The sequence below is a fragment of the Garra rufa genome, chromosome 11, assembly GCF_049309525.1.
Source record: "Garra rufa chromosome 11, GarRuf1.0, whole genome shotgun sequence".
Classification (NCBI taxonomy): domain Eukaryota; kingdom Metazoa; phylum Chordata; class Actinopteri; order Cypriniformes; family Cyprinidae; genus Garra; species Garra rufa.
The window spans coordinates 44,098,987-44,109,699 of record NC_133371.1 but is presented as its reverse complement, the minus strand read 5'-3'; the positions used below and the strand labels follow the sequence as shown (position 1 = coordinate 44,109,699).

General features: G+C 35.9%; 1 long non-coding RNA gene across 1 annotated transcript; it reads right to left on the bottom strand.

Moving 5' to 3' along the window:
• Nucleotides 1-7,194: 7,194 nt before the first annotated feature.
• On the bottom strand, nucleotides 7,195-9,234 carry LOC141345161 (uncharacterized). Its single transcript, XR_012356960.1, has 3 exons — nucleotides 9,070-9,234; nucleotides 7,398-7,535; nucleotides 7,195-7,308 (listed from the first exon to the last, which is right to left on the bottom strand). It is a non-coding gene; the product is annotated as an uncharacterized lncRNA (long non-coding RNA).
• Between the last annotated feature and the right edge of the window lie 1,479 nt (nucleotides 9,235-10,713).

Genomic DNA, 10,713 nt, shown 5'->3' with positions numbered 1-10,713 from the left:
CCGAAGCTGGATTCAGTAAAGATGTAGTCAGATTTATGGTTGACGTAGCGGTTGGAGACGCTGGCCATTTTGGGATACTGGCAGGAGAAGCCGAATTTAACTTGATTGCGTCTGGTAATCACAGCATCAGGATTCTCAAAGGAGTTGATCTCGTTTTTGAAGACAATGAAATCTCCGGAGTCCTGATTGGTGTTGAAAACAAAAAATTAATAGAATGTAAGGGGCTTCAAGGCAACACTCAAGTATTTAACTTATAACACATAGCCGTCATACATCCATCGTAGTGCCACAGGTGTTGAGGGACATCGTGCCAAGGATGTGGGTTTCATTAGAAGTGAGGGAGCAGGTGGGATCTCGCAGTTGGAGCCAATTCTGGTCAATGCCATCCATGGAGGTTTTACTGACCACAATGCTGATTCTGTTATCTTCACAGAGGACCTTTGCTTCACCTTAAAAGATATGATTTATTAAGTCACAATTCTGTTTTGTTTAATGTAACCTGCATTCAAATAGTAATGAAAACACTAATTATCTCATTATCACTGTTGAAAATGGTCAATTATTGTCATGTTTTGGCCTGCACTAATCGGGACAAACATTTAAAGTACCATAGACTGCCAAAAGTTATAACAAATCAAGCAGAAGAGTGTAAAAAACTGTCTGAGGGGGAAAAGGCATTTGTGGTTTGCCAAACTGAACCAGGATTTTCAGGGCAAGAACCTTGATAACATTTGTGTTTGTTCTTATAATTTTCGGTCAGGTGAGTGAAATATTAGGCTAATATCTTAATTAACACTGCTTGTACATATCTTTACCACCTATTAACTTTAGTTAATCAAAATATTGTGCTCTTTCCTGCCTTTTAAGTCCTCCTCTATATGATTTAGCAGCTTCCACACGTTTTATCATGGTTAGGACAGCATAAATTAGCAGAACAACATATTCAGTTGTACATTAACCGTGCAATCCATGCTATTGTTTACATCCAAGTATCTCCAATATGGCTGTGCATCCAGGTAACTGTGACTTACAGTCTGTTTATCTAACTACACAATAACACACCTGGTTTAATACATTTAAAGGAAACTCGTTTGAGTACTGAGATTTGTTACTGCCACAGCAACACAATGTACAAGCATTTGCTAGTAACGTTATTTTAGGTGATTCGATTCATCCGAAGTGACTCACCAAAAAGTTTCGCTCACTGAATCGTTCAGAGGTTCTTTCTGTAAGTTACATAGTTATGTCAACAGGTGGCGATACGTTCATATATTTGTGTTTCATCAGCGAGTTATAGAATCATTCAGTCAACCGATTCATTAGAGTCATTGAGATCGAGTCATTGTGATTCTTACACGATTTAGTGAACAAGCATTTGCTAGTAATGTTATTTTAGGTGATTCGATTCATCCGAAGTGACTCACCAAAAAGATTCGCTCACTGAATCGTTCAGAGGTTCTTTCTGTAAGTTACATAGTTATGTCAACAGGTGGCGATACGTTCATATATTTGTGTTTCATCAGCGAGTTATAGAATCATTCAGTCAACCGATTCATTAGAGTCGTTGAGATCGAGTCATTGTGATTCTTGCACGATTCAGTGAACAAGCATTTGCTAGTAATGTTATTTTAGGTGATTCGATTAATCTGAAATGACTCACCAAAAAGTTTCGCTCACTGAATCATTCAGAAGTTCTTTCTGTAAGTTACATAGTTATGTCAACAGGTGGCGATACGTTCATATATTTGTGTTTCATCAGCGAGTTAAAGAATCATTCAGTCAACCGATTCATTAGAGTCATTGAGATCGAGTCATTGTGATTCTTACACGATTCAGTGAACAAGCATTTGCTAGTAACGTTATTTTAGGTGATTCGATTAATCTGAAATGACTCACCAAAAAGTTTCGCTCACTGAATCGTTCAGAAGTTCTTTCTGTAAGTTACATAGTTATGTCAACAGGTGGCGATACGTTCATATATTTGTGTTTCATCAGCGAGTTAAAGAATCATTCAGTCAACCGATTCATTAGAGTCGTTGAGATCGAGTCATTGTGATTCTTGCACGATTCAGTGAACAAGCATTTGCTAGTAATGTTATTTTAGGTGATTCGATTAATCTGAAATGACTCACCAAAAAGTTTCGCTCACTGAATCATTCAGAAGTTCTTTCTGTAAGTTACATAGTTATGTCAACAGGTGGCGATACGTTCATATATTTGTGTTTCATCAGCGAGTTAAAGAATCATTCAGTCAACCGATTCATTAGAGTCGTTGAGATCGAGTCATTGTGATTCTTACACGATTCAGTGAACAAGCATTTGCTAGTAACGTTATTTTAGGTGATTCGATTAATCTGAAATGACTCACCAAAAAGTTTCGCTCACTGAATCGTTCAGAGGTTCTTTCTGTAAGTTACATAGTTATGTCAACAGGTGGCGATACGTTCATATATTTGTGTTTCATCAGCGAGTTAAAGAATCATTCAGTCAACCGATTCATTAGAGTCGTTGAGATCGAGTCATTGTGATTCTTACACGATTCAGTGAACAAGAATTTGCTAGTAATGTTATTTTAGGTGATTCGATTCATCCGAAGTGACTCACCAAAAAGATTCGCTCACTGAATCGTTCAGAGGTTCTTTCTGTAAGTTACATAGTTATGTCAACAGGTGGCGATACGTTCACATGTGTTTCATCAGTGAGTTATAGAATCATTCAGTCAACCGATTCATTAAGCCTCGTTCAGACAGTCAGCCCAAATCCGATTTTGTCTAGATCTGGATGGAATCGGATTTGAATAACTGACTGTCTACACAGTCATATCGCAACTGTTCAAATACGATTTGTGTGTCCATAAGCGCTCTTTCGTTTCACAGAATGTGCGATGGTTTCTATGGCAATGTCGTTGCGTTATTATGCCAACGCTAAAAACAACAATAACAGTTTGCAATATAGATTCATTCAGTCTTGCGAAATGACAACGTTGCCGTCGCGCTGGATTATATTTCGTCATCTAAAGCAGCGGCAGAAATGCAGGAAACTGGAACGACTTTATTCAGTGCTGCCATCTCTGCTGGATATAATATACTAGCTGTATATTTGTTGTGTTATCCACAAAAACGTCTGACGTGTTTACATTTTACGTGGCATGAAAACGTGAAAAAGCAGAAATTCGATTTGAATAGGATTCCAAACCACATACAAATGTAGCTCGAAAAGTATTTGACCAAATTAGATTTCATGTAGTTCGTTGCTGTTCAGACTACCTAAATATGATCGGATTTGCATACAAATCGAATTTGGGCTGACAGTCTGAACGAGGCTTTAGAGTCGTTGAGATCGAATCATTCACGACCAAGTCATTTTATTCTTTATCAGGCTACATGTTTGTGACTAAAAATTTATTATGGTAGAACTCTAGAAAAATGTTAAAGCATCGTTTTATCCACAAATTATAACGAAACAGCCAATAGGCTAAATAAAGTATGACTTTAACGTTCTTACGCCATTGTACTGCGTCATCCATCTTTTTAACCAAACGTTATTCATCATAGAACGAACTGAATGAACTTGAGTGAATGAAATGAATCAAATCATTGGGAGCGAACGCACAAATGATTCATTCACTTCGAAAAATGGATTCGTTTGCAAACAAAGCCAGTATTTTCTAAGCATCGCATCTGTATTCAGATACTTACATAAAAGATGTTTCTGCTATTGTATTGAACTTACCTGAAAGCACCCTTGTTTTTGCCACAGTCACAATGATGCACCTCATTTCTGATTGACTGATAAAGACAGACAAGAACTCTTAAGAAACTATAAATAGCAGAGAACATAAATAACCAGTGAACTTAAACACAGACCCCATTTTACCTGTGAAGCGTGTCTGCTGCGAAACACACAGGTACACGGCGGTACAGATCTGTCTCTTGTGGAGTCCAGGACAGTGTTGCCACCAGAACTCCATTACTTTCACTTTTCAGGGTCTTAGACATATTAAAAGGGCCACTGATCTGGAAGTCAGTGATGCTACACAGAGAAGAGGAACAGAGAGATCAGATAACATTAACTTGAACATGTAAAACCTGATTTAGCAAACATTGTCAGTTGAGCATGTCAAGGTAGGCCTATTCTTTCCAACTTGATCTATATCTCTATAACTTTATCAACTATAGTGATAAAAAAGGAATTTAGTTAAACTCATTTTGCTCATCAAAATCATGCCACTTTTAAAATTGATTATGACTAGCACCAATAAGCAAAATGCAATCAAATCTGGAGGTTGCAGACTACAAAATATTGGCTTAAAAATACAGTTGATGTCAAAATTTACATACACCTCACAGAATCTGCAAAATGTTAATTAATTTACCAAAATAAGAGAGATCATACAAAATGCATGTTATTTTAACTTATTTTGTTTTCCGGGAAACATGCAAGTATCTTCTGTAGCTTCTGAAGGGCAGTACTAAATTAAAAAACAAGAAAAAAAGTGCACATCTTCATTCTGTTCAAAAGTTTACACCCCTGGCTTTTAATGCATAGTGTTTCCTTCGGAAGCGTCAGTGAGTGTTTGAACCTTCTGTAATAGTTGCATATGAGTCCCTCAGTTGTCCTCAGTGTGACAAGATGGATTTCAAAATCATACAGTCATTGTTGGAAAGGGTTCAAATACACAAAAATGCTGAAAAACCAAAGAATTTGTGGGACCTGAAGGACTTTTCTGAAGAACAGCTGACAGTTTAACTGTTCAGGACAAACAAGAGACTCATGAACAACTATCACTGAACAAAAAAACACAGCTGTGGATCATTCAGGTTAGAACACAGTATTAAGAGTCATTTTTATAAACTATAATTATAAACTATAATTTTCTCTTGTGGATTAAATCGAATCAGGTCAGTACTAAATAAAAAATAACATGCATTTAGTATGATCCCTCTTATTTTGGTAAAATAATTAACATTTTTGCAGATCCTGCAAGGTTTACTGTATGTAAACTTTTGACTTCAGCTTTATTAGGAGGAATATTGTGATTCTTGTTTTGTTTGAGAAACAGAAAGCATTATTCAGACCTGCTGTCTGAGATCTGTGCTTTGAGGGTGATCTCATGCGGCTCACCCACAGCGGCATGATGCACATCTCCATGTAGAGGAGTTGGTGTCAAGAAACTTGGTTTGTTCACACTTGGTACACAACCCTGAGATGGTGGAAGAACTGCAAGATAGAGTAGATTGTGTTTAAATACACAAAAATGCATTAACACAGCATCAGTACACAACTGAATTCTATGATGTCCACAACAGACCTAAAGTGAAAGTGTTCCATACGCTCTTAAAAAGAAAGGTTCATCATTGGCATCACTGGTGAATGAAAAACCTTCAGTAAAATTCATGGAACCTCTTCAGTGAGCAAAAGGTTACAGAATAGATACTTTAGAATATTAAAATGTTTTTCACATGAAGGTTCTTTAGGGAACCAAAATGCTTCTTCAGTGGCATCTTTGCAAAAAAAAAACCTCTGGGATTGTTTATTATAAACGTGCTGGGTTGTTTCAACCCAACTTTGGGTCAAATATGATCTAATCCATCTTTTGGGTTAAAATTTTAATTGAAAAATTTAACCCAATTGTTAGGTTAGTCAATATTTATCCCAAAGTTGTTTTTTAGAGTGTACTAGCATTACCTTTAACTTGAACATATTACACTGAACATTTATTCTAAGTCCAGCATAAGTTAACTTCTACTTTCAATTACTGTACATGTTCTAATATAATTCACCACAAAACCTGTTCATCCACAATTTTTCTTTAGACATGTCTTGCATTGTTTTGCCTCTTGCATGTCAAAACTGGTTGTTCAGGTCAATTAAACACAAATGAATGTCTATTGTTTTTCTAGAAGCGATTGATGTCTCAGATGTCGGTGGAAATACACTGTAGCTCTACAATGTCTAGTCCAATGCACTTTTGACTTGCACCGTTTATTTATATACAAAAAAAAAGACTTCTCCAGATATTGTGATTACTGCATTAGGATTAAAAGAAAAAGTTTAAAGAGATTGCTCTGAAAATTTCTTACGCTGTAAAAATGATTTTTCGAAGTTGTAAATAAAAGGATTATTGGAGTACATTTTACCAAAAAAAAAAATATATATATATATATATATATATATATACAAATTCAATTGGTCTTCTTCCAATTTTTTGCCTTTAAATCAATTTTTCAACAAGTTATTAAGTTATTTCATTACATTTTTGTTGCACTTTGCCACATTAACACTTATGGTGTTCCTTTCAATTCATTTGTGAGACTTTGTATGTTCTTAATTTTTGGCTTAATTTGATTCCATTTTTGTGATTTCTGTAAACTTCCTCTTAAACGCTATATGTAACCTTGGAACACAAAACCAGTCTGAAGTAGCACAGGTATATTTGTAGCAGTAGCCAACAATACAGTGTATGGGTCAAAATAATTAATTTTTCTTTTATGCCAAAAAATCATTAGGATATTAAGTAAAGATAATTTTCCATGAAGGTATTTTGTAAATGTCCTACCGTAAATATAAAACTTAATATCTTATTAGTTATATGCATTGCTAAGAACATCATTTGGACAACTTTAAAAGTGATTTTCTCAATATTTAGATTTCTTTGCACCCTCAGATTCCAGATTTTCCAATAGTTGTCTCAGCAAAACGTTGTTCTATCCTAAAAACCATACATTAATTGAAAGCTTATTTATTCAACTTTTAGATGTTGTATAAATCTCAATTTCAAAAAAATGTACCCTTATGACTGGTTTTGTGGTCCATGGTCCAGCTTTCCAAGTTATTTTATTGCATTAGGGAGTCTTTGTTTGACCCATAGCAGATAATGTGATTCTCACTTACTTTCCACTGCAAACTGCAGAGGCACTTGACTGAGAGCGGTTGGGTTATCGCCGATGTTGTGTGCATTACTGACCCCGTTATCGTCAGTCACAGTTATGTTCGAAACAGGATAATCCTCCAACATGAGCTCAAACACATGCACACCCAGCTCCAGAGAACCTTCTTTGTGCAAAGTGCATGAATCCTACAAAAAACAAACCAACATTTATTAATTTTTAAAACCTTAGCATTTACCCTTCCAAGTTGAAGTTTTTTTTTTCAAGTTTGGCAATAGAAAGCATTACCTCTTGAAGATTAATGTTTGGATGGCGATGGCAGTCTGTGCAGTTGGCGTCATTAAACCTGCATCTCACAAAATCGGCATCTGGATCATGTGCCAGCAAATGAATGCTCTGGAAGCAGTTCTGAGGAATCCTGTTTATTATGAAAATGATGATGGAGAAAGATGCATTATATATTTACGGAGGTGGTTACAAATGTAAAATGCACAAAAAAGCACACACCTTATGTTTGGAATTGCCGCTGAAACAGGGGACCTGTTTGGAGACTGAGTGTCGGATCGACGGCCGGTGTCAACATGACTTTGAAGATTCCATCCACCAACACCATTAACATTATCCGCCCAGCAGCAACCAGAGGAGCTGAAAGAGATATTTGCATATGCATTTCTTTAATAGACTGTTTTCACAATGCGTCATCAATCGGCCATATTGGCAACACTAAACGTATGCCACTGAACCGAACGAATCTTGTATGTTTTGCTGATTACTGCTGCTGAAAATGGTCAATTATTGACGTGTTTTGGGCTGTACTAATCGGTCACACCAGGAAAAACATTTGGAGTACTATAGATTGCAAAAAGTTATAGCAAATCAAGGAGAGGAGTGGAAAAATCTGTCTGAGGAACAAAAGGCGTTTGGGGATGGCCAAACTGAACCAGGATTTCCAGAGCAAGAATCTTGACAACATTCATGTTTGTTCTTATCATTTCCAGTCAAATAGGTGAAATTTTAGTCTAATATCTCAATTTATACCACCTATTGACATTAGTTTGTTAATTAATATTGCGCCCTTTCCTGCTTGCGTCCTTCTCTATATGATTTAGCAGCCCACACACATTTTTTATCGTGGTTAAGACAGCAGAAATTAGCAGAACAACATATTTAGAAGTACATTCATATTTCTGTGATTAAAGCAGAATTTTTCAGCATCATTACTCAAGTCTTCAGTGTCACATGATCCTTCAGAAATCATTCTAATATGCTGATTTATTAGCAGTGCTGGAAACAGGCTGAAAAGAGCAGCATTAATTTAAAAACAGAAATGTTTTCTATCTCGTGATGTTTCTGAAGTGAAACTAAAAATCGGAATAAAAATGTTAATCACAAAAAAAAAAGAAATGTTTTCTAACAATATACACTCCTGTTCAAAAGTTTGGGGTCTGTGAATTTGAAAGAAAGCAATACTTTTATTCACCAAGAATGTGTTAAATTAATAAAAAGTGATGGCGTAGATTTACATTGTTGGGAACGATTTATATTTTGCATAAATGCTGTTCTTTTTAACTTGCTATTCATCAAAGAATCCTGTTGCTGCCAACGTTGATAATTCTAATAATAAATCCACATATTAGAATGATCTCTGAAAGCTCATGTGACACTTAAGACTGGAGTGACAGCTGATGAAAATTCAGCTTTGCATCACAGGAATAATTGATATTTTAAAGTATATTAAAATAAAAAAAACATCATTTTATATTCAATAACATTTTGCAGTATTATTGATCAAATAAATGCAGTCTTGAAGAACATAAGAGACTTCTTTTATAAACATTACAAGTCACAAACTTTTGAGTTGTAGTTTATATTTGTATTTATACAGTTCTGTCGCAGAAGTAAGCCTATGGGTGAGGCTTCCGGTTCATTCGCTGCTATAGAGAAATAAGGAGAACAATAACAACGTGCAGTAAACTTTAAACCTGTTTGCACTACAAACCAGTGTGTTCATAATTAAAATAATATGGTAAGACACACCAATTTGCAAAATCAAGCTAAAAATAGCTGGACGAGGATGAGACCGGAAACTAGACCTATAAAATGTACAAATGGCTGCAGCCACTTATATGGGAAGAAAAAGGTGGATAGTTCTATTATATAAAAACAGCATCAGAAATACCTCAGGATGAATGCACCATTACTAGTGACATTGGTGGCCATGTGAGTCTCTGACAGGCACCACAGATTTTCAGTTGCGTCTATTACCGCAGGTTCGTTTTTAGTGAGGGTGCCACAAGATCCACTCTCACAGATCCACTCAACCTGAGAACTACAGGGCCCCCTACTGGACTCTCTGTAGTAAAAGTGCACCTGCCAAAACGCATTGAGGAGAACGGGGCTAGTTGTTACAGGTTTTACATAAATACATATGACAGTAACACAGAAATAGTACAAGTAAAACAGTGCAAAAACTAGATTTACCTCAACTGATCCATCTGGAAATCTGTTTCCAGGCGAGAACATCATGGAACCCCCATAGAAACCTACGGCTGGTCCCAGAGCAAGAGCCAAGCTGATCAGCAGAAGCAGCATTGCGCCGTGTGCCATTGTATCTGATGGAATCGCACTGTGAGCAATGCTATATATTCAGAAATGGGTGGATACTTTCTGTTGTAATTGTCTGAGTTGTTCCACCAGCTGAAGACAAGCATCTGATGAATGACAGGAATCAGCTGCCCTGAAAAGCAACATACATGTTTATTATTTTTATCTGGTTACTGTATTAGTATTGACTTCCTTATGGGAACATTATATCTTATTTATAATTATTATTATTATAGCCATGGCTAACATGTTTAACATTGAATTTTTATTTTATTTATTAATACAAGTTGATTTTTCCCCCTTACTGGGGGAAAAATCAACAGGATTAAAATACAGTTTAGAAATTATTTTTGCAGTCTGCATTCTAATCAAGAGGAAATTCACATTCCCCCAACATGATACCAGAGGATTTTCAGATGATATTGTAGATTGAGAATCACTACCATCTGATGAAAAAAAAAAAATAGATTAGGCCATCGTTTACTCATCCTTGTGTCATTCTTGACCTGTATAATTTCTAAACCGGTTAAACTGCCTGCTGGTCTTCAGGTGCCACAAATTCTTTGGTTTTTCAGCATTTTTGTGTACTTTAACCCTTTCTAACTATGACTGTATGATTTTGAGATCCATCTTTTCACACTGAGGACAACTGAGGGACTCAAATGCAACTATTACAGAATTTTAAACGCTCCCTGATGCTTCAAAAGGAAACGGTGCATTAAGAGCCGGGGGTGAAAACTTTTTGAATTTGCAGATCAGGGTAAATTTACTTATTTTGTCTTATAGGAAACATGTAAGTATCCTCTGTACCTTCTGAAGAGCAGTACTAAATAAAAAAATATACGACATTTAGGCAAAATAACAAAAATGTACACATTCTCATTCTGTTCAAAAGTTTTCACCCCTCAGCTCTTAATGCTTTTTTGTTTCTTCTGAAGCATCAGTGAGCATTTGAACCTTCTGTAATAGTTGCATACAGAAAAATGAAAAATCAAAGAATTTGTGCAACCTGAAGGACTTTTCTGAAGAACAGCGGGCAGTTTAAACTGTTCAGGACAAACAAGGGACTCATTTACAACTAACAGGTAACAACACTGTATTAAGAATCAAGTGAATGTAAACTTTTGAATGGGGTCAGCTTATAAATTCAACTATTATTTTCTCATGTGGACTATATGTAAACGTCTTTTTTGTGAAATATCTTATTCCAAGTCAGTAC